Here is a 25,013-nt window from a genome sequence, read left to right on the forward strand (position 1 = left end):
GAGATCGTCGCCGAACGGACGGCGATGGCCCTTAATGTAGGGGTTGAAGAAAGGCGGCAGCTACTAGCAACGATTCAACAAAACCGCCTGGCTCTCTATTGCTCGTTGGCTGCTGGAGGCAGCGTCTGTGCGAGACTCAGTACTGACAATGCTTACAACAGTCAGGCGGTTTAAGTCACTGCTTCAGGACTTCGACAAGAATCTGCCCATGCCCATGCTCAGACTTGGCAACCTTGGACTGATGTGGGATGGACTAGACATTTTACTGAGAACTGGAGCCTGATACTCGCAGCCCTTATAGCAGCAGGACTCACTATTCTGGTCAGTGTGGTGCTCCCCTATCTAAAGGCTGATATTCATTTCATGATTTTGCGGACCCCTATTTCTATAACCCAAGGGGTGTGTGTTTCCCAAATGGATGCTTATGACACTGCAATTTGTTTATTGACCCGCTGGGAGAAAGACCAACTTTGCCAATCGCACAGTTAATTTGACAGATCAGTGACACTGATCTAAAAGAGAAGTGAGGATTGTGAGATGTCAGTAACACTGATCTTTTTGAGAGATCAGTATCACTGATCTAAAAGAGAAGTGAGGATTGTGAGAGATGAGTAAACTTGACATGAAAATATGAAAGATGGGGAAACTAGTACAGACACATGGAGTGATGGATTAAACCAGTATGAACAGGCTAAGCATGGAAATTAGGATGCAGGAAGCAGAGTCAGCCTATGTAAGATAAGAACCTTCTAGTCCTTTCGACAGGATCAGTGAGCCCACCCTATGAACAAGATAAGGAGAGGCAAGGAAAAATAGAATGTAGGAAGTAGAGGTAGTCTGGGTGAGATAAGGGTCTCCTAGCCCTAGACAGAAGTACCAAGTTCTACATATATAATTAGTAAGCCTTATACAGATTTATCAAGTTATGCATATTAAATTAGTAAACCCTAGACAGGATTAGCGAACTCTGCATATGAAGAGACTGCAGCTCTGAGAGTTGGAAAGGTGTGAATGGGGACAAGGGCAAGGTTGTGAATAAGGACAATGGGGATAATGACATGAGAAGACATCGACAGGATACCCCTGGTCCTCCAAGTTCACAGAAACTGCATGTAGGCAGGAAGGATTGCCTAATGCCAAACCCATCCAGGAGGCAGAAGAATGTAAGGGGGAGGGTATTCCTATACTGAAATTCACTGTATAAAAGTTGGGTGAGCCCCAGTGTATGTGTGTATTCCCAGGGTAAGGGGAAGCATCCAACTTTGCATTGTTGTAAAATAAATTTTCTTTGTTCTCAATTTTTGTCTCGAGCAATTTCTGTTAAGGTACTTCTATTTCTAACAACTGCATCGAATTATCCCCTGGTCACGGCCTCTCGTGTGCCCAGGACTGAACTGCTTGGGAGGGGTTCGGAGGGCTATGGACTGGGTGCAGGTCAGTGGCACAGGGTAGAATAATAGTTCAGCACAGACTAAGGGCCCATTCATTTCCCTGCTGTAGTTTTTTTTAAGGTTCTATGGAGGATTTGGGCAGCACAGGTTCATGGTGTGGAAGGGCCTGTTATTGTACTGCAGGTATAAAGTTAAAGATTTAATACATAGACGAATCTATTGGCTCCACCTCATGTTTTCTCTTTTCAAACTAAGGATTTTTAAATGTTGTATCGATAGGACCGTAATGCACAGAACTACCCACCCAATTCTGATTGGAGACCCTGGTTTGGATCTTCCAGACAGTATTCAGAGAGATACACAAGCAACAAGCAACATTTCAGACTTGAGCCGCAGGTCGAGTATCTGTACTATATAAAGTTCACCGCTTGACCTGCTGAACTTCTCCAGCATTTGCATCCTTACAGAATTTGTTGACTTACTACGTTTGAACAGAGAAGAATTGACATCAGGACATTTCACTCCTTAACTGTAGATCCACACAGACAAAAACTTTAAATGTGGATTTACAGAACAGTAACAGGTCATAAGCCACACCAATTCACCTTCACTTCCCACATTGTGAAGGGCAAGAGAAAACACTCAAACTCCTTACACGGCTACAGACTTGAACCTGGGTCAATGTTACTTTCAGAAAATTCTGCTAAACATGTCAAGATCAAAATTCTATTGATTACCAGGTAATAAAGGGCAACATTACACAAAGTCACTTCAGTTAGTCACAAGGCTGACAGATTTACATGAGCAGAAACTAAACAAAGTACTTCTTACACTAAGAAAAGAGAATTCCCTCAGTCAGGGTCTGCCAGTGCAGTCCCCTACCCAAACCATTAACAGCCCATACTCCACATCCAAAACCAGAGACAGGATTGACCACAAATATTCCTAAGCCATCACCCCAAGCCAAGACCTAAAGTTACCCAGTAGAGGAAACAGAACAGAACAAATTAAACCAACATCTTTCTCTGGCTGCATAACAATTGGCCACATTGTTCAAGAATTTATCACAGCCACCAATGTACAATAGCTCTCACTAACACCAGATGCCATTCACAGCAACTCAAAGAACAAGCCCAGGAAAACAACCAACAATAAAACCCAGACTCCACCTACCTTTCTCTGGTTCCAGCATCATGTCATTTCAGCCTTAATCTGAATATCACAACTGGAGAAATTCTCCACTGTTTTAAGCCCATGAAATTCTGTCACCTGATAAACAGCCTCCCATCCCTTCATTGATGTGGCTTCATTATTGGCCACAACTGTGGAGACAGGAGACTGGCCTTCGCTGGAATGTGGATAAGAATTAATTGGCCGATCTCACTGTTGTAACTTCACGTGTGAAATCCGTTGCTGGACATTCAAATAAGGGCTGTCTCCAAACTTCCTAGTTCTGGCCAACAGCAACACAGCATCCATGAAAAAATGGCAGCTGTTTATCAGGTATCAGCAGGTCATGGGGCTAAAACAGGGGAGTTTTTTTTCAATTGAGTTCTTGGTGTAAAAGACTGTACTTTTTGTTAATGGTCAGTCCTGGGACAGCTAAATACTTTAATAAAGCAAACTAGTGTTTTCTTTGTTCCTAGTTGTTGAACAGCTGTTCACACTCTGAAATATATTGGTTTAATGGGATCTGTTTGCTTTCCCAGTGCCTTTGGGCATTGGTTTGGGAATATTTATGTAACAGTTGGTACAATGGTCATGTCATGTTCAAATCTAGGACTGTCTGCAAGGAGTTTGTATGTTCTCCACACATCAATATTGGTTTTCTCCCACCCTTCAAAATGTGTGTGGGTGGGGGGGGTGTGTGGTTTGCAGGTTAACTGGAGTGTTTGTGTGGCATAGGCTCATTTAGGCCAATTACTGTGGTGTGTGTTTAAATATAAAGATTCAGTCTGGGGTCTGTCCGTGTGGATGTATTGTTAGTGGGCAAAATGTCTTGGCATTAATTAGAACTATAAGAACACTACAGCACCAGAAATACCCCATTCGACCCTCCTAGACTGTGCCAAAAACCTCATTCTGCTGGTCCCACTGACCTTCACCCATTCCATAGTCCTCCCATCCTTGTATCTATGCAATTTAATCTAAAAACTTAAGAGTGAGTCTGCATTTACCATGTCAGATGGAAGCTCGTTCAGTACTCGCACCCTCTCTGAATGAAGATATTCCCCCTAATGTTCCCCTCAACCTTTCCCCAATCACCTTAAAGTCACTGCAGCAGGCCATTTTAGATGGGCCGAATCGCCACCCCAGTCATCCGATACAAGATGGTACGGGCCCCCCTTCCCTTCCGAGGAGAAACCAGCGGTTGGCATCACGCGTTGCCTGGGAACGGCGCCGCTTCCCGGTGGTGCTCCACTGGACGGGAGGTCTTCCCACCATCCATGCTCCCGTTGCGGGAAATACAACCACCGACCAGAAAACTGTTACTTCAAAAATTCTAAATGCAACTGTGGCAAAATAGAAGGACATATCAAAGCTAAATGTCTGCTTCTAAAGTGCAGGTGGCCTGCAAATAAACAGGCAGCTAAAGACAAAACAATTGCAGAGAGAGCGAGGCAACCTAACAACAAAGATGATAACAGCCCAACAGCTGACCTTGAGTGGCGGAGCACTCAGGCCCCTGAAATTTCAGCTCCTGACATATTACACATCCGAGGAATAAACAGAGGAGACACAGCAATCTTTATATAGCTAAAAATAAACAGACAACCCCTGAAGATGGAGTGAGACTCGGGGGCAGTGGTGTCCTTAATGCCGTTACACATCAAGGAACGTTTGCTTCCACAACTCCTGCTGAAAACAACTCAAATAAATCAGTTACAGGAGACAGAATCAGTGTTTGGAAAATGTACCGTCCAAGTACAAAACAAGCAACACCAACCAAAAACACTGTCTCTCTACATCATAAATAGCCAGGGACCAGCACTCTTCAGAAGAAACTGCCTACAATACATTTCCCTAGACTGGCTGGAAATCGGTTCAATACTAAATGTAAACCACACGGACACCTCCCAGCCAGAATTCGAACAAATCCTTAGCAACCACGCAGTGGTTTTCCAAGAATTGGGGAAAATCAAAGGTGCAATTAAAAGATAATGCAGAACCAAAATTCTTTAAAGCCAGAACAGTCCCTACTGATGCAAAATCAGTTAATCCCTTTTACAATAGATAACCTTTCCTTTAAAGAATGGGAGAAAAAAGGATCAAAAGAATAGAAAATTATTTTTCAGGAAATAAATTACTATCCTTTGAACAAATGAAGGATAAATGTAATATAACTCAAGATACAGTGTTGGCATACTACCAACTGAGATCCTACCTGAATGACAAATTGGGAAGCAGTCTGAGTTTACCAGAAGGAAGTAATTTTGAATATGTGATTACAGATAAAATGATAATCAAAAAATTTATAACAAATATGTATATTAAACTGCAAGAAAGGGAGAATGAGGAAACAAATGGTAAAACTAAACAAAAATGGGAACAAGATTTAAACATAAAGATAAAGAAGGAAACATGGGAGAAGTTATGCTCTGGAACTATGAGAAATACAATAAACACGAGGTTACGTATGATACAATATAACTGGATACACAGGCTATACATTACACCTCAAAAGTTAAATAAATGGTATTTGACAGATGTTTTTGTTGTAAAAAAGAAATGGGAACAACAATTCATGCAATGATATGTGAGAAAGTGGAAAAATTTTGGGAAGATCTAAACCAGATATTAAATAAAATTACAGAAAACAATATACCAAAAAACCCAGAGATCTTCCTCCTAAGTAACATAAAAAACAAAGAATTTGGACTTGATTTGGATGGTGCACAAAAATGATTTGTTATGATAGCTCTAGCCGTAGCAAAAAAATGGATTATGTCAACCTAGAAATTAGAAGATAATTTGAGAATACAACAATGGTATATAGAAATGAATAAATGTATTCCATTAGAAAAAATAACATATAATTTAAGAAATAATATTGAAATATTTGAACAAATATGGGAGCCAGACATGAAACACAATCGAGAAAACCTACCGGGGACATCTACCACCTAAAATAACGAAAGGAGAAGGAAATGAAAAGAATTGACTCAGTGGAATTTCTTGTTTATTTTTATTGAATGACAACATTTTTTGACTGGTTTAATGTATCTTAGATTCTGTACTTTAAATGAATGGGGGGGGGGAGGTAGGTAGGGTGGGATGGGGGGGGGAGAAAATGACACTGTATATATTTGAAAAGGAAAATGTATGTATCTTGGTCAATGTGGTTTATGGTGTGAAAAATAAAAATTTTTTTAAAAAGCCAGAATAGTCCCATTTGCTATGAAAGGGAAAATTGAGGCTGAATTAAACCGACTAAAAGTATGAAGTCACATTAGAACCAATATAATACAGCGATTGGGCAGCGCCCATCATACCCGTACGAAAAGTAAACGGGGAGATTCAAATTTGCAGCGATTACAAAGTCACCATCAACCCATCACTCAAAGTACCCGAACACCCAATGCCCAAGGCAGAAGAATTCTTCCAAACACTCAACAGAGGTCAAAAATTCACAAAACTAGATTTGTCCTAAGCCTATCAGCAGATAGAATTGGAGAAGAAAACTCCAGGGAATATGTGACAATCAGTCCCATCTGGGACTCTTCTCCTATAACTGCAAGTCTTACAGAATTTCAGCAGTACCAGAGATTTTTCAAGCAACCATGGCCCCATCACGACATGGACTCTCAGTTGGGCGTTACCTAGATGATGTCATCATCACGGGCCAAACGACAGTGGATACTTACAAAACCTTGAAAAGGTTTTAACCAGACTACAACAGGGTTACGAAAGGACAACTATGCCTTTACGCGCCTCTCAGTAACACATCTTGGGTTTAAAATCGACAATGAATCCAGCAGGAACAGAAGCCGTTCACAAGGCCCCGTACCCAACTAACAAATCGGATTTACAGTCTTTCCTAGCACTTGTTAATCACTACCAAAAACATATCCCTAATATGTCTACCCTATGCATCCCGCTGAACCAATTACTCAAGAAAGATCAAACGTGGTATTGGAACACAGAAATAAAAAAGTCAATCAACTAAAGGAAATACTAATGACAACAAATTAGGTGCTGATCCACTCCGACCACCACAACCATCCGGGAATGGGTCGAATGAAGGCACTGGCCTGGATGCATGTCTGGTGGTGCTCTATCGACAGAGACATTGAAACAACAGTAAGAGAATGTGAAGTATGTCAGACAATGCAGCCAAAAATGGCACAAGCCAAAGCTAACCTATGATAATGACCATCCAAACCCTCGCATTAGATTCATGTAGACTTCGCTGGACTACTCATGGGTGAGACTTTCCTAAACGCTGCAGACGCATTCTCCAAATGGCCACTAGTTTCACAGCTGAACAATACCAAAGCAGATCCTATGATTGACTGTGTGTGTCTGTGTGTGTGTGGGTCTCTGAGCGTGTGTATCTCTGAGCATGTGTGTGTGTGTGTGTGTTGGTCTATGTGTACGTGTGTGTGGGTCTATGTGTGCGGGTCTGTCTCTGTGTGTGTGTGTGTGTGTGTGTGTGTGTGTGTGTGTGTGTGGGTCACCGAGTGTGTGTATGGGTCTCTGTGTAGGTCTCTGAGTGTGGGTGTGTGTGTGGGTCTATTAGTGTAGGTGTGTGCGTCTCTGAGCATGCGCTCCTGCGCTGGGGCGCGCCTGCGCTGGGGCGCGCCTGCGCCGGGGCGCACCTGCGCCGGGGCGCACCTGCGCCGGTAGCGCGAATGTGTGGGTCTCTGAGCATGTGTTTGTCTGTGTGCGTGTTTGTCTGTGTGTGTCTCTCTCTCTAATATTTGTTTCTCATCAGGTAATCCATCCAAAATGGCATTGTGGGCTTTGTTCCCCAAGCTGTCCATATTGGCTGTCCATGGACCATCTCTGCCCCAACAATCCTCAGTGTCACCTGCATTAAATCAATGATAGGGGAGCACTTTTTGGGTAACTCTAGCCGTGTTTCCTCAGTCAATCTGGCCAGTTTAGTTTTTCATTCACACATTCCTGCTGCCTGGGGTTAATGGGAGTAGCGGAAAATCCCCATTTCCTGAAACAGTTCTTCATTTACATCATCCTTAAATTTTTTTATTTAATTTCACATATGCATTAAAAACATAAATTTCTTACTTGAAAATAAGTTAACATTAATGCAAAATGATTTTAAAAAAAAACCCCACCTCCCCACTACCCAATAGAAAAGAAAAAAGAAAACATCTGGTAAAAATTGAGCAAAACTCTCAAATAAATTCTAACGTCTTAACTTTCTCGATTTTAGGAGTCAGAAGGTTCAGGTTGGGTGATTACAACTTAATTCCTACACTTGGTAAATACGGTTCCCAAATTTTTTAAAAAAGAAAATTCAAATTTGTTCCATCAATTATATGTAATTATTTCAAGGTGGATACAACGACCCATTCCCAAATACACATTGGACTTCCAAGTTACTGCCACACATTTTAACCATATAACAATCACAGCACAGAAACAGGTCATTTGGCCCTTCTCGTCCACACTGAACTAAATACTCTCATCTAGTCCCACCTATTTGCATTCCCCTCCCATCCATATACCAATCCAATTTTCCCTTAAAAGACAAAATGGACCCTGCCACCACTATTTCTCCCGGAAGCTCATTCCACTCAGCCGCCACTCTTTGAGTAAAGAGATTCCCCCTCATGTTACTTCTGAACTTTTGCCTTTGATCTCAAAACCTCTTGTTTTAATCTATCCCACTCACAATGGAAAAAGCCTATCCACATCAATTCTATCTATCCTTCTCGTCATCTTAAATACCTCTATCAAATCCCCTCTCAACTTTCTATGATTCAAAGAATAAAGACCTAATTTGCTCAATCTTTCTTTGTAATCGAGATGCTGAAACCCAGGTAACATTGACGTAAATCTTCTCTACACCCTCTCTATTTTGTTGATATCCTTCTTATAATTTGGTGACCAGAACTGCACACAGTACTCTAAATTTGGCCTTCTACAGTCTCAACATCATTTCCCAACTCCTCTATTCTATGCACTGGTTGATATAGATCAGCTATTTGAACAGATTCTTTTTGATGTTTAATTCTGTGTCAAAAAAATTTGCAAGTAAATATTTCAGTTATTTGGTTTTAGAAAGGAATTAAGACAATAAAACATTAGGTCTCAACATTTCTTTCCACTCACATCCCACTTTAAGTAATCCTTTCTGCCATTGGTGCTCTGCGATTAATAAGGGATTGCTTCAGATGGTTTGTGGGTGGAAAGAAAGTTTTAATCATCCCTCATTGACTCGTGACATGCACGGTTTCATAACACCAAAGGAAATGGGCCACAACTATTTTGGTAACTATTAGGTCCAGAGCAGTGATTCTCAACCTTCCCAGTCATGTACTACTTTTAGAATCCCTTACTAATCTATGGCGAAGTGGGATGTGAGAACCATTACTTTAAGGTCTCAGTATATACAATATTGTGGTGAGTGGGAAGAAAAAGTTTGAAAATCACTGCATAAAAGGTTCAACTTTAATGACATTTGAGCAATTGAAATGTAGGTATGGGATACAGAACAATACAATATTCTATTATCAGTTAAAGGCATAGTTATGAGAATATTTGGGTCCATATTTGATGTTAACTGAACAAATTTAATTGGACATTTCTGTGATGTAGACAACTTTGCAAAATGGAATGAGGTCAGAAGTCAAGACAAAGATGGGAGAAAGATTTAAAAATAAATATTCAAGAGGAAATTTTTTTAGAACTTTGTCAGGACACAATTAATGTTGGGCATAGAATGGTACAAGATCTTACTCCACAGAAATTGAATGGATTAAATTCTAATTTTTCAGATAAATGTTTTATTTGGAATAAAGAAATAGTTACTTTACGTTCTACCTGGGAATCTTCAAAATTAAGACCCTTTGGGACAGAATTGGGATTAATTTTGGAAGGAGTTACAAAAGTTAAGTAATACCCAAGATCCAATTTTTCATTTATCTTGGCTACAAAGTGAGGACCATGGCCTGAACTCAGTGCCTCAGGCAGTCCACAGCAGGGTCGAAATTTTAAACCCATCTTCAAATCAGTAAAACAAAATCTTAATAGAAGTCAAGTCAATATTTTCTTAAAACAAACAGGATAAATGTGGGTATAATAGAGCAACAAAGATAGCAACACTTACTGTTTGCATATTTGGTTTAGTTAATTTTGTCTCTGATGCTGCATTTCAATGGATTCAGAAATCATGTGATCTTGTTCATTTTCAAGTTGATTGCTGGTCCTCAGCTCAAAGGATATTGGAGTGTTTAGGTCTTCTTGATGCATTTTCAAGCATTGTTCTACCTCAAAGCACATTGTCATCGGGCTGCAGGAGGGACACCTGCTTGACTCCAGTGGGTTCCTCCAGACATCTCTGAGTCTCCTGCCCCTGTGAGTGTGGAATGACAGTGCTTTGGTTAGTGGCTGTACATAGGTGATCAACAAATATCACTTCAGTCTTAGGATTTTAACCCTGTTCTGCCTTGCGGGTTTATAAGCATTTCAAATAACAGCAAAACTTTGATTCAGTTCAACCCAGTTCCTGCTGACGACTTATTCTTCAAGGTCCCAGGCAAATCAATCATAACAAGACAATATTTTTATTAATTCTATAAAATCACTCTTGATACCAGTGGTTCTCAACCTTTTTCTTTCCACTCACAACCCACTATGCCATCGGTGCTCTGTGCTGTGTCATGGATTGGTTAAGGTGGCGTGTGGTTGGGAAGGGAAGGTTGAGAATCAGTGTTCCAGACCTTATTTTGCTCGGAGAAAAATGGTTGTTGGCCCATTTCCTTTGGAGTTCTGAAACTGTGCACTCCATGAGTCAATGAGGACTGATTAAAATGGGTTTTTCAAACATTTTCTTCTCATTACTAATCACAGAGCACTCATGGCGTAGGGATCACTTGAAGTGGGATGTGAATGAGAAGATAAAGGTTGAGAACCACTGCTCCATTCACTCAAAAGGGAGGCACTTGTGTACTTCCTGAAGAGAATTTTGTGGAGAGATAATGCGTCCCTTCCTTTGGTCAGTCCTAGCTTCTCAGATGAGCGATGTGCCACTCCTCCTTGGTCAAATAAATTATTGCATTAAGTTGTACAGTTCAAAGAAATTGTCCAGCAGGGGTGGTTCATAATTCTGGATCCCTACTGTTTACAGAGCTCAATGAAATGAGCAGGGCCCTGAAGTTATCCCCTATCAGGCGAGACTTCAATTTCTGAATCAACGGTGATTCATAACAGCAGCTCTTGCAGTAGCATCTGTCTGAGGGGGACAGGGTTCAGGTATGGGGATAAATATTCCTTTCCTTTTCTCTAACAAATAGAAACAATTCAAATCCTGGGAAGACTGGATGATAGAAGGCAGCTGTCTTTATTTCTGTATTTTTCACAATGGCATCACCTGCAGTGTAAACTTCGATCTGTTAAATCTTGTCCTGTTAAAAGATAGTTTTACTGCAAACAATCCATGTTCACCTGGAGGCACTTTTTAAAAGGCTGTCGAGTTGACAGTAATACAGTCATGGAAGGTCAGATTAATTCTCTTGGGGAAGAGTTCATAGTGGCTCAAAAGTGCTTGATTAGATGTCAGGAGAGCTGCCACTGAATGTAGCCCCTCAGGCAGCACCTCCTGCCACCACGTAACAGGGTAACCATGTGTTTTTAAAGCAAGATTAACAGTCTTCTAGACTGTAGTATTAGCCCTTTCAACCTACCCATTGCCCTGCAGGTTGTAGCATACGGTACAGCTGGTGGCAATCCCCTTTCGTAGCAAGGCTCACCGCAGTTCAGGGCTCATGAATGCTGAGCCCCTATCAGTATGAATGTAATTGGGAAAACCAAAAATGCTGAAAATTCTGTCAAGTGACTTAATGACAGACACTGACGAGACATCAGGGCAGGGTATCCCAAAGGGAAACCTGGAATATTCGTCAATTACAGTCAGGAATGTACATTTTTGTTGTTGAAAGGTAACGGCCCTTCAAAATCTAAACTAATCCTCTCAAAATGTCAGGTTGCCTTGATGAGAGTAACCTCCGGAGCATTGAAGTATTGCAGTTTGCATTCTGCGCAAACAGGACAGCTTTTAGTCAGTTTCCTGACTTCTTCTAGCCTGCCACAATCCCACCGAGTCTAGTGGTTGTTTTCTGTGTGTAGCAGCCACTACATTTGTGACCCCGACCAGTCCAGATCTCCAAACATGGACTCTTCGGCAATGAGCGCCGTCTCAGTAAAGCTCCCCCCTTCTGGACCAACGAGCCCCGTACATGGCTCGGGCAGGCGGAGGCACAGATTAGACTCCGGAAGATCATCTCGAACTCCACCATGTTCTACCACATGGCGAGTGTCCTCAATGAAGAAACAGCGGCCAGAGTGGATGACACGATCCCTGAGGAGGGCAAGTACATCACCGTCAACCACCTCCTCCTCTGCACCTTCGGACTCTCCCGTCAGCAGTGCGCGGCCAGACTGATGCACCTCGATGGCCTGGGGGACAGAGCCCCATCAGCTTTAATGGATGAGATGCTCACAGTGGCAGAAGGAAACAAACCCTGCCTGATGTTTGAGCAACCCTTCCTTGAACAAATGCTGGAGGACATCCAGCTCCTGCTAGCGGACGAGATCTTCTCAGGCCCCAGGAATGTCGCAGCCAGCGCTGACGAGCTGTGGCGGATAAAGAGAGAGAACCAGGTCACCCGCCCTACTCGCAGCCAACCACAGCCAGCCCCAGACAGAAGATCAAGGAGCACAGGCCCCTTCATCCGCTCAGGTCCTCGACCCACTCAACCTCGTGGGTCCCCCTCGCCCTCGCAGGTCCCGACCCCGACCCCCATCCCATCCCATCCCACCCCACCCAACCCCACTCTCACACCCATCCCCGCCACCTCTGACCCAGTTTGTGTGAACCATTTCTACTAAAGAGCATCTTCACCATCTTCAGACGGTCAAAGAGCGCGCGGCCCATGACGTCGCTCTTACGTCATCACGTTAACAGCCCGGATAACGCGGCAGGCAGAGGTTCTCAGGCATGCATGCACAGTGCACATCTCCCCGAGTCTGTGTGTGTGCGTGAGTGACTGTCGGGGTCTGAAGGTGATTCAGTACCGGTCCCAGAGCGGATCTGCAGAACCCGGATCGGAGCGGATCTGTGGGGCTCCTGTGCTTCCAGGACTATGAGACGCTTCTCCCTGGGTCCACGCCTTGGTGCTAACTTAACCAGCTGCTCTACTTGAGCCCGTGGTCTCACTCTCTCGTGCTCCCGGGACAGGACTGCATTGATTTATTCCCTGTTCACTCCCTCTCGTGCGCTGGTGAGAGAACTGCCTTGATTTATCCCTTGGCCACACCGTCTTGTGCACCCAGAACAGAACTGCATTGATTTAATCCCTGGTCACACACTCTCATTCGTCCAGGACAGAAATGCATTGATTTATCCACTGGTCTCACTCTCATGTTCCCCTGTGACAGGATTGAATTGATCCATCCACTAGTCTCACCCTCTCATGCACCCGGGACAGGATTCCACTGATTTAAGCCCTGGTCACCTCCTCTCGTGCGCCCAGGACAACACTGCCTTGATTTATCCCCTGGCCACACCGTCTTGTGCACCCAGAACAGAACTGCATTGATTTAATCCCTGGTCACACACTCTCATTCGTCCAGGACAGAAATGCATTGATTTATCGGCAGGTCTCCATCTGTCGGGTGCCCAGGGCATGACTGCATATATTATTGACTGGTCACACCCTCTCTTGCGTCTGGGATAGAACTGCATTGATTGATCCCCTGGTCAGCTACTCTCGTGCGCCCGGGTCGGGACTACATTCATTTATACACTGGTTACACCCGCTCATGCGCCCGTAACAGATCTGCTTTGACTCATTCTCGGGTCACACCCTCTCGTACGCCCCCGACAGGATTGCATTAATTTATCCCCTGGTGTCACCTTCTTGTGCATGCAGGACAGGGCCTCATTGATTTATCCCCGGTCATTTAAACTCCTGCGCCGAGATAGGACTATAATCATTTATCCACTGGTCACATGCGACCACGTGCCCGACATAATACTGCATTGATTGATCCCGTGCTAACGTACTCTTTTGCACCCAGGACAGGACTGCATTGATTTATTGCCAGGTCATCAACTCTCCTACGCCCAGGACAGGACTGTATTGATTTATACCCTGGTCACACACTCTCGTGCACACGGGATAGGACTGCATTGATTTATATCCTGGTCACACCCTCTCATGCGTCTGGGATAGAACTGCATTGATTTATCCCCTGGTCTCACACTCTCGTGCACCAGGGGCTGAACTGCATTGATTTGTCCCCTAGTTACACCCTCTCGTCCGCCCGGGACAGAACTGCATTGATTTCTCCCCTGGTCTCACTCTCATGTTCACCTGTGGCAGGACTGCATTGATTTATTGGCAGGTCTTCATCTGTCGGGTGCTCAGGGCATGACTGCATGTATGGTCATTTCCTCTCGTGCACCGGGATAGGAATACAATCATTTATCCACTGGTCACATGCTAACATGTGCTCTGGTTATTATTGCATTGAGTTATTCCGTGGTGACTTATTCCCGTGCTCCGAATGCAAGACTGCATTGATTTATACCCTGAAAACTCCCTCTTGTGCACGTGGGACTGGAATGCATTGATTTATCCACTGGTCTCACCCTCTCATGCACCCGGGACAGGACTCCACTGATTTAACCCCTGGCCACCTACTATCGTGCACCCGGGACAAAACTGCATTGGTTTATCAGTTGGTCTCCACCTGACGTGGGCCCGGGGCATGACTGCATCAATTAATGCCCTGGTCACACCCTCTCGTGTGTCTGGGACAGGACTACAACTCCCACTTGTCCATGCGGGACAGGACTTCATTGATTTTTCCCCTGGTCACTTTCACTCCTGCGTCAGGATTGGACTTTATTGATTTATCCCTTGGTCACACACTCTCATTCGTCCAGGACAGAACTGCATTGATTTATCCCCTCGTCTCACTCTCATGTTCGCCTGTGACAGGACTGCATTGATTTATTCCCTGGTCACACCCTCTCATGCGCACGGGGCATGACTGCATGATTTATCCCCTGGTCACATGCTATCGAGTGCCCGGGATAATACTGCATTGATTGATCCCGTGCTAACTTACTCTTTTGCGCCCGGGACAGGACTGCACTGATTTATCACCAGGTCACCTACTCTCTTGCACCTGGCACAGGACCTCATGAATTTATCCCCTGATTTCAACCTCTTGTAAGCCCGGGATAGAACTGCATTGATTTATCCGCTGGTCTCCATCTGTCCTGTGCCCAGGGCATTACTGCATGTGTTATCCACTGGTCATACCGTCTGGTGCACCCGAGACAGGACTGCATTAATTTATACCCTGTTCACACCCTCTCACGTGTCTGGGATAGAACTGCATTGATTTATCCCCTGGTCACACATTCTCGTGCGCACGGGGCATGACTGCAAGGATTATCCCCTGGTCACAGCCTCTCGTGCACCAGGGGCTGAACTGCATTGATTTATCCCCTAGTTACACCTTTTCATCCTCCCGGGACAGAACTGCATTGATTTCTCCCCTGGTCTCACTCTCATGTTCACCTGTGGCAAGACTGCATTGATTTATCCACTGGTCTCACTCTCTCGTACATCCTGGACAGGTCTCCACTGATTTATCCCCTGGTCATCTGTTCTCATGCGCTGGGATAGGACTCCAATCATTTATCCAGTGGTCACATGCTCTCGTGCGCTCTGGTTATTACTGCATCAAGTTATCCCGTGGTTACCTACTCTCGTGCTCCCTGTACATGACTGCATTGATTTATTCCCTGATCACCTCCTCTCGTGCGCCCAGGACAGAACTGCATTAGTTTATCACCTTATCACCCACTCTCGTGCTGCCGGAACAGAACTGCATTGATTTATCCTCTAGTCACACCCTCCCTGGCACCCTTGATAGGACTGGTTTGATTTATAGCCTGGTCACATCCTCTCGTGCACCCAGGACATGGCTGCATTGATTTATCGCCTGGTCACACCCACTCGTGCGCCCACACTAACGCTCCTGCGCCGGGACAGGACTCCACTGATTTATTCCCTGGTCACCTACTCTCGTGCACCCTGGACAAAACTGCATTAGTTTATCCCCTGGTCTCACACTGTTGTGCTACCGGAACAAGACTGTATTGATTTATACCCTGAAAACCCTCTCTTCTGCACGTGGGACTGAACTGCATAATTTATCCCTTGGTTTCACCCTCTCAAACTCCCGGTACGGGACTCCAATGATTTATCTCCTGATCACCTACTCTCGTGTGGCCGGGAGAGGGCTGCATTGATATATCCTCTTATCACCTACACTCGTGATGCCGGGACAGGACTGCATTGATTTATCGCCTGGTCTCCTACCTTCGTGCGCCTGGGACTGGACTGCATTAATTTATCTCCTCGTCACACCCTCTCATGCACACTTGATAGGACTGGATTGATTTATAGTCTGGTCACACCTTCTTACGCACCTGGGACAGGTTTGCGTTGATTCATTCCCTTGTCACCTACACTTGTCAACCGGGACATGATTGCATTGGTTTATTGAGTTGTCACACCCTCTCGTGTGCCCTGGACTGAAAAGCATTGATTTATTCCCGGTCACACACTCTCGTGCACACGGGGCATGACTGCATTGATTTATCCACTGGTCTTCCCTCTCGTGCGCCCTTGACAGGACTTCGTTGATTTATACACTGTTCTCACCCTCTCGTGCACCCGGGACACAACGCTACTGATTTATCCCCTGGTCACCTACTCTCGTGCGCCTGGGACAAAGCTGCATTGATTTATCCCCTGGTCACTTACACTCCTGTGCCAAGATAGGACTACAATAATTTATCCACTGGACACATGCTCTCACGTGCCCGGGATAATACTGCATTGATTGATCCTGTGCTAACGTACTCTTTTGCGCCCAGGACAGGACTGCATTGATTTATTGCCAGGTCACCTACTCTCGTACGCCCAGGACAGGACTGCATTTATTTATACCCTGGTCACACCCTCTCATGTGTTTGGGATAAAACTGCATTGATTTAACCCCTGGTCTCCTACTCTCGTGTGCACGGGGCATGACTGCAAGGATTATCCCCTGGTCACACACTCTCGTCCGCCCGGGACAGAACTGCATTGATTTCTCCCCTGGTCTCACTCTCATGTTCACCTATGGCATTGCATTGATTTATCCTCTGGTCATTTCCTCTCATGCGCCCAGGACAGAACTGCATTGATTTCTCCCCTGGTCTCACTCTCATGTTCACCTATGGCATTGCATTGATTTATCCTCTGGTCATTTCCTCTCATGTGCCCAGGACAGAACTGCATTGATTTATCCCCTGCTCTCACTCTCATGTTTGTCTGTGACAGGACTGCATTGATTTATCCCCTGGTCACCAACTCTTGTCCTTCCGGAACAGGACTGCAACTACTCTCCTGTCTGATTCATTTTTCTCAACGTATATCCTTTACATGAGTGACGCGAGGACTAATTGGGAAACTACTCCCAGTGCAGTGATTTTTCACTTCTTATTTCTGACTGCCAGACTACGCCTCGAAGTTGACACTCATCTTCCATTATAAACCTTGACATTCAATGCTAAACGCCATCATGTCCCTCCCTGAGTATTCCTTACAACATTTGTTACCTGTATCAGCCAATCCAATACCCCTTGACAGCCAATACTCAGTAAAATCCACAACATCGTAACTCCATGCACAACCACATGTTCTAAGGTGATAACATTCATTCTTAACACCACTCACATTTGGATAGACGTATTTCAATCTCTCCAAATGATTATATGCATGTTTCCACAACTTTCAGGCATTCTGCACAAATCCACAACACATTTACTCATCCCATTCATGTTCTGCCCTTTTTTCTGCACCCAGGTTCAGATTTACTTCCGCCAGTCAAAATGGTTTCAACCCTTTCCACCATTCTAGATTATCTGCCCGCAATGATATCTGTCCGTCTACAATTCAGGTGCATCTGTCAATTTTGTACTAGTAAGACTTTCCCCAGAATAGGTCTCAATGAAGTAATGCAAAATCGCGCACGAAGTAAGGGAGTTCATTTTCTGTATCAGCCAAATTAGGTCACTGGACATTTTAATATATTTCAGTGACACTCGTCGTTTTGTTGCATGTTTGAACTTGTTTTTCTATTTCTCATTGTAAAGTCGTTTATTTATTTTTGGACAACTCGAATGATTGCATGTGAGAAGTTATTTTATTTTCACCCACAATGTGCTCAGATGGCGAATGTGTAAGGGGAGACAGTGCTAATGAGTGTTATTGTAGAACGTCAGATGAAAAGGAATATATGTTTGAAGAATTAATTACTGATGTCTGCAGGGATGTAATTCCGTCATTAATTAGCATTTGAGCAGAAGTCATGTGTGATGAAGGATGCGAGATCCAGTGGCCGATAAGAGACTGCGTGGACGAGATGGAAATTCCCAGATTGTGTGTTGCCTCCTTCCTTGTGCCAGCGTTCGGGCTGTCTCAGATGGAGTTTAGGAATTTTCCAAAGAAAAAAAATAATTAGCACGTAAATAATACGTTGTTTTTTCCAACGGGATACATGATCTCAACTCCATATGCCACCTTCGTAAACCCAAATTAATCTCGTTTATCCATGTAATCGTTTTACATATTTTAGCAACAACTGATGCCAATCTCAAAAATGCTTTTTGAAATCTAGTCAATCTGAATTCGAGACCCACTTTTTAATATTACCTAACAAATTTAATAATGGATCCGATGGTATTCTAACCTTAAAATATGTTCTAATAACTCATTAAGTCGCATCCAAAAAGATTTTTTACCATATCGCATGACCAAGTAGAATGTAAAATACAACGAACGTCCTTCCGATATCTAAAAAACATAAATCTGAAGAAGATAAATTACATTCCTTTAATATTTCTGGAAATAAATATAATTGATGCATAAGATTATACTAAACCTATACTACGCGATACCTATACTAAATCTATATCTTACATTAATAATCTTACTCAAACAATGTTTACACAAAATCCTCCAATCATCTTGGATTTTCACAATCCCTAAATCCTTTCCCCATTTTATCCTAGATTAATGAGAGTCTTGTTTAAGCATTTTATTTTGCAATAACAAATACATTTCAGATATAAATCTCTTCTTACCACCTTCTATAAGTAAAGTTTCAAATTAAGAATGTTGAGTCATCCTCAAAGTATATCTATAATTATCCAATAATAAAGCCCTATCTTGATTATAACAAAAAAGGGTATTTGACTGGATTTCATATTTCTCTTTCATTCTATGAAAAGAAATAAAATAACCTCCTTCTAAATAATCCTGTACAGTTTTATTTCTTTTTGATCCCATAATTTCAAAAATTGATAATTAAGTGTAAAAGGGAAAAGTTTATTCTGATATAAAGGTGTTTTACACGAAATTTTCTCGTGTACCTATTTGTTTATTTATCACAGTCCATGATTCCATCAAAGGCATTAAAAGAGCTGACGTATACTGACGCAACAATTTAGAATTCCATTTATAAATAAATTGATCCTTCTTCTTCTCAGGAATCCAGGATAATTCTATATTCGCCCAAGAGTATCTTGGGCGAATCAGGCTCGGCCAGATCTCTTAGGGGTACAGTGTCAATCCTCCCATCTGGGAATTTAACATGAGCATAAATGGGTTTAGCATGAAATGGTTGGACTGGAGGAGCCGTATTACGTGTCCGAGCTTGGCTCTTCAGCAGCATGGTGCCAGGCTCAGATAAACAGGCTGGCCAGTCCATCACAGTTCCTGATTTCATAAGAAAAGCTACGTTCATGAGTTGTTTGATTTGTTGCAGTACACAATAAGGACCGAATGGAATGTAGTGCCTCAGGCAGCACCTCCTGCCACTGGGTAACAGGGTAACCATGTGTCTTTAACACAAGGTTAACAGTCTTCCAGACTGTAGCATTAGCCCTTTCGACCTGCCCATTGTAGCGCGTGGTACGGCTGATGGCAATCCCCTTTTGTAGCGGGGCTTGGCGCAGCTCATCACTCATGAATGCTGAACCTCTGTATGAAAGTAACTGGGAAAACGAAAAGCACTGAAAATTCTGTCAAGTGCCTTAATGACGGACGCTGATGAGACATCAGGGGAGGCTATTGTGAAGGGAAACCTTGAGTATTCGTCGATTACAGTAAGGAAATATACATATTTGTTGTTGGAAGGTAGCGGCCCTTTAAAATCCAAGCTAATCCTCTCAAAAGGTTGGGTTGCCTTGATGAGAGTGGCCTCTGGAGCATTAAAGTTCTGGGGTTTGCATTCTGCGCCAACAGCTTTTAGTCAGTTTTTTGATTTCTTCCAAGGAGTAAAGAAGTTTGTTAGCCCTTATGTCTGCTATGGATCTCTTTTAGCCCCTCAAGCTGAGCACCGGCAGCAGCTCGTGACAATGTGTCAGAGGGATCATTTAAACTGCCAGGTCTGTACTGGATCTCATAAATGTATGTTGATAGTTCTATTCACCAACGTGCCATCTTATCGTTTTTCATTTTACTTTTGTGTTTAGTACTTAACATGTATGCTACAGATTAATGATCAGTAACCAGGGTAAATTTTGTGCCAGCTAGAAAGTATCTCCAGAGGTGAACAGTCTCATTGTAGCCTGGGTTTCATTTTCAAGGATGTTTTAGTTCAGGTCCGTGTAACATGCGGGAGAAGAATTCCACCGGTCTGCCCTTTTGATTAAGGCAAGGGTGTCAAACTCAAATTCACGGAGGGCCAAAATTAAAAACTTGGACTAAGTCGAGGGCCAAACTAAATATTTTATGAAAATTTTCAACAACATCTGCATGTTTTCTCTTCTTTCAACATATGTAATGTTAAACTTTAGGATATAACTTTAGGAGGATAATTTTGCAGGTCAGGAGTAGGTAGCTCAAGTTCACCCTTTGCTTGACCTGAGGGAAACCTATTTGGTCCCTGTGGAGATGTAGTCAGCATTCACAAGCTGTGTCCATTTTGGCCTGCATCAGGACTCAGCATTTCCTGCTCACTCCTCAGGCTCTAGACCTCTATTCACCCTCGACCCACCATCCCTCTACCTGACCAGTCCTTTACCCAACCTCTACTCACCCCTCACTCCACTCGCTCTGCCTCTACCCACCCCATCCTATACACACCCCTCTACTGCCTCTCCCCTGTTCCTCCCTCTACCCGTCTCTCACCCTCTAATCACCCCTCCCCTACTCGCCCTGCCCCTCCCCTTTTACCTCTTCCCTATCCACCCCTCCTTCTACTCATCCCTCCCTCTAACTGCCCCTCGCACCACCATAACTTCCCCTGCCCATTACTCCTCACCTACACCCTCTGCCCACCCCTGCTTACCCACCCACTCAGGCCCAGCGCGCTGCCGATCAGCCTTTGCGGACAGCCACCATCTCTCTCTTCACGTGCAGGGCCGAACCAGCCGTCCCTGGGGTCCGCGCGGGTGCAAGCGCTGAAGGCCATGGCGACCAGGAGAAGTGCGCTCGCACTGTGGAAGGGCCGTCCGGTGCCAGTCGCGCGGGGCTCGCGCTGCCCGGGGGCCATGCGCAGCCTGCCATGCCTGTCGCGCTGACAGGAAATCACAGGCGCTCGCCCATCTGCCGCACCGCTCGACAGGTGGGAGAAGTGACTGGTTGTGCGGGGAGCCTTCCAACTGTCTTGGCGGCTGATGACATCGACAGACTTCTCGTGTTACAATTTCTCGTGTTACAATGGGGAAGGATGTGCAATGAAGGGGGAGGATGGTGGGGGTGACATTACCAAAAAACAGCATCGGCTCTCGCTGCAGGGCAGGCCACCTCTAATACATTTTTGAAATGATCTTGCGGGCCAAATATAATTATATCGGGCCAGAGTTTGAGATGTGTGGATTAAGGGTTCCATCTAAAGCACAATCTGAGACATCAGTTTCCACTTGGTATGGGACATCCTCGTCAATGGACGAGAGTGCAGCTTTGGCAATATCAGCTTAAATTCTCTCGAAAGCCTTCAAAGCTATGGAGAGAAAAAAAAGATTTATTGTCAAACAGAGGGCGTGCCTTCGTAGCGTAGTCACGTACCCATTTGCAGTAGTAGGAAAAGAATCCCATACACCTTTTAAGGGCTTTTGCGGAGTCTGGGGGTGGTAACTTCTTAAGGGTGGCCATTCTTTCTGGATCGGGGTGGATTTCGCCCTTGCTGACAATGTAGCCCAGAGTGGGTAGCTCTGTCGCGTTGAAAACGCATTTGCCCTCGTTAAATGTCAGGTTGAGTTCTTTACCTGTTGCTAAAAATTTCTTTAAGTTGTTGTGCTCAATCTGTGTTTTAACACAGATAGGGAAACGTACCCTGTAACTCATTTGTTCTAACAATAATATCCATTTCCCTCTGAAACACTGACATACCATTAGTCACTCCAAAAGGTACCATTTTGAACTGTTATAACCCCCCCCCCCCATCAGCCTCAAAGGCCGTATAGGGTCGTCCTTTTTCTTAATGGGGATTTTGTGATAAGCCGCCTTGAGGTCGATAGTGGAGTACACTTTGTATTGCGTTATCTGATTTATCATTTCATTGATGCGTGGCAGGCGGTAGGCATCCAGGATAGTGTAACGGTTGATTGTCTGGTTGTATTCAATAGCCAGTCGTTTCTTAGTGTGATTTTTCACAACTACCACCTGGGCTCACCACAGACTCATAACATGGTTCAATTACTACCTCTTTAAGCAGTCTCTGGGTCTCAGCTTTGATAAACTCATGATCCTCCTTGCTGTAAGAATGGCTCTTAGTGGCGATCGGCCAACACTTGGAAAAATCGCTGAACGGGGAAGGGGCTTTGATATTTAGTGAGGACAGACCAGACCATAGTAACTAGCGTGGGGGATGGTAAGTGTGGCTAGTGGCCCATCGAAACTTTTCATCTGAGATTGAATATCCAACCCCAGTAACACAGGACTGCAGAGCTCAGGCATTACAAAAAGCCAAACATCAGCAAGGCAATGTCCCTGCAAATTTAAAGTAACTTTCCACTTGTTCCATACAGTTTTTGTAAGTTCACTAGAAGCCATCGATATCTTTAGGTTGTGGATACTTCCACAAATTTAAGGCTTTGGCAACCTTCTCGTGGATGTGGCTCTCAGTACTCCCTGAGTCTATTAGGCAATTGAGAGTCTCACCATTAATTTCCCCCTTCATGTCGACCATTCCAGTCCGTAACACCCCCAAACTTTTCAGTCAATTGAGCTAACACAGGTCACTTGAAGCTGATTCGGACGGCTTGTCTGAAGAATCCTCCTTTTCAGAGTTGTCTTGCATTCCTGCAGCTTTAGTGATCTGGCCGAGTTTCCCACAATAGCTGCAGGTAACAGATCGAGGCGGGCACTTCTGTCTGGGATGCCAGTTCTTATCACAGAAGTAGCATTTGCCAGGGGTTCACCCTTTTCTTTCCTTCAGAGTTCCTGCACTCCTGGATGTTTCCCTTTTGGTTTCGAGCATGGCACTTCTCAATGTTTTGGCTAGAATAACTGCCCCGCCATAGGTCAGGGGCTCTGTCTCTAGTAGCCTCTGATGGATGTAACTGGAGTTGAAAAAAGCATCCAGCTTTAAGGCATTCCGGTGTTGTTGCACATTGAGTGCCCTGACATCGCATTCGTTTGCCAGCGAGTCGAGGTCTAGTGCATAGGCAGCATCACTTTCCCCGGGTTTCTGGCGTCTTGTCAGCAACTGGTGGTGAGCAAGCACCACATTCCATGGCAGTCAGACGTTTCCGGGCTATAGCCAGAGTGGTAGCTCCTTGCGTTAAGCCAAAAGGGACTTCACCCAGCAGGGATTACCTCATCGATCACGTTGTTTCGAACCACGTAGTAATAGAAACAAGCAATCCAGTGGTTGAAATTTTCTCTGACCCTCGGGGCAGACTGGTCGATTGTCAGCCGCTCTGGCTTGAGTGCTGCATCCATTTCTGCAAATAAAATTGAAGCCCAGTTGATGAAGTAGACAAAGATGATGTGGTCAAACGACAATCATGACTTTTACTAGCAGAAACTCATGGTACAATAATGAAAGAGAATGGGTGCATATACAGATATACCCAAGGGGTGTGTCTTTAATGGTAGAGATAATACACGGCTAATGTTAGTAAGGCAAAGAAGACTGACAGCTCAGCAGAGATTCACACAGGCGCCGCTTGTTTGTGACAGCGGCCACCAGGTGTTGCACACACCAGTCAGGTAGCATACTTGAGCAGGTCCCAGTAACGAGAAGAGTAAACTTGGAATTCGTACAGGAATCTGTGAGGTTGCAGTGAAGAGAGGAGCTCTGAGCCAAATCTCAGTGACTCAGTCGGAACTCTCCATTGATTGACTTTCTTTGGAAGTCCATTGATTGACTTTCATGGGAAGCCAGGCAAACCGGCTCGTTGTCCTCCTTACGGCAGGCCAGCGTGGCGGTAAGTGACTGATGGATGCTGGCATCCTGTGTCTGAAGGACCCACCAAAACTAACTTTGCAACATGAAAACTGGTCCATCCAAATGTATCACTCGCGATGGTAGCGGCGGGTCCCGCGTTTGTGATTCTCGAAGTCCGGTTTTACCAGCTGATTGAACCTCATGGATTCTGGTGGAGGTTTGATCACCAACGTCCTACAATATCGTTGTCTTCCTTGCAGAGCTTTGTTCTGCATTTTTCGGATGTTTGTGCTAGTTCCATGCATTCACTGTGTAGTTCGCCTTTCCTGTTTAAATCTTGACAAAAACTCAAAACAACATACTCTACTCCAAACATGAGCATTTCGGTCATTACACAACACGTTTCGGATACATTAAAGTCCCTTTGTTTTTGCACACTGTCAGAAATAAAACTTCTCACACATGAGTCTCTTTAAAACTGATGACACGACAAGCTTTATTTACAAGTCTGCAGAGTTGGACTCAACTGGCTTCTCACCAGTTAAGCCCCGATACATACAGTGCATTGATTTTTATACCCTTGTTGTTTGCCCTTCCCCTACTTATTAATACTGTTTTAATTGGTTAGTATTGCAAAAGCATTCTAAGTACAACTGCATTTTTAATGATCACGTTCGTTACGTACGCTGCGAACTCTACATACACTAAATTCTGTTTCTCACCCTTCTTATCAATCTTTTGTCTCCTGCATGTCTCTCACTATGACCATGAAAAGATATGTTTAAAAAAAAACATATCCAGCTGAACCTTTTGTCCTTGGCTGCTAGTAAGCTCCCTGTGCGTTCTGGCTTCCCTTTTTATGATTAATCATCACATTTTAACTTAAGCCATTTTAACCTAAATTCTCTACATATAACACACACCACCTCAAAACCTGTGTAAGTAAGTGATTATTAGATGGGTTAC

The 25,013-nt window shown here is 44.1% G+C and overlaps 1 long non-coding RNA gene across 1 annotated transcript in view; it reads right to left on the reverse strand.

The window, feature by feature from the left end:
* Positions 1-6,579: 6,579 nt before the first annotated feature.
* LOC138750398 (uncharacterized) overlaps positions 6,580-25,013 on the reverse strand; it is a 270,860-nt gene continuing 252,426 nt past the window's right edge. The window contains exons 4-5 of the long non-coding RNA XR_011349314.1: positions 9,688-9,933; positions 6,580-6,666 (exon numbers count right to left, since the gene is read on the reverse strand). This is a non-coding gene — a long non-coding RNA (uncharacterized lncRNA). The remainder of the gene's footprint in view (positions 6,667-9,687; positions 9,934-25,013) is intronic.

This window comes from Narcine bancroftii, unplaced genomic scaffold (assembly GCF_036971445.1).
Source record: "Narcine bancroftii isolate sNarBan1 unplaced genomic scaffold, sNarBan1.hap1 Scaffold_134, whole genome shotgun sequence".
NCBI lineage: Eukaryota > Metazoa > Chordata > Chondrichthyes > Torpediniformes > Narcinidae > Narcine > Narcine bancroftii.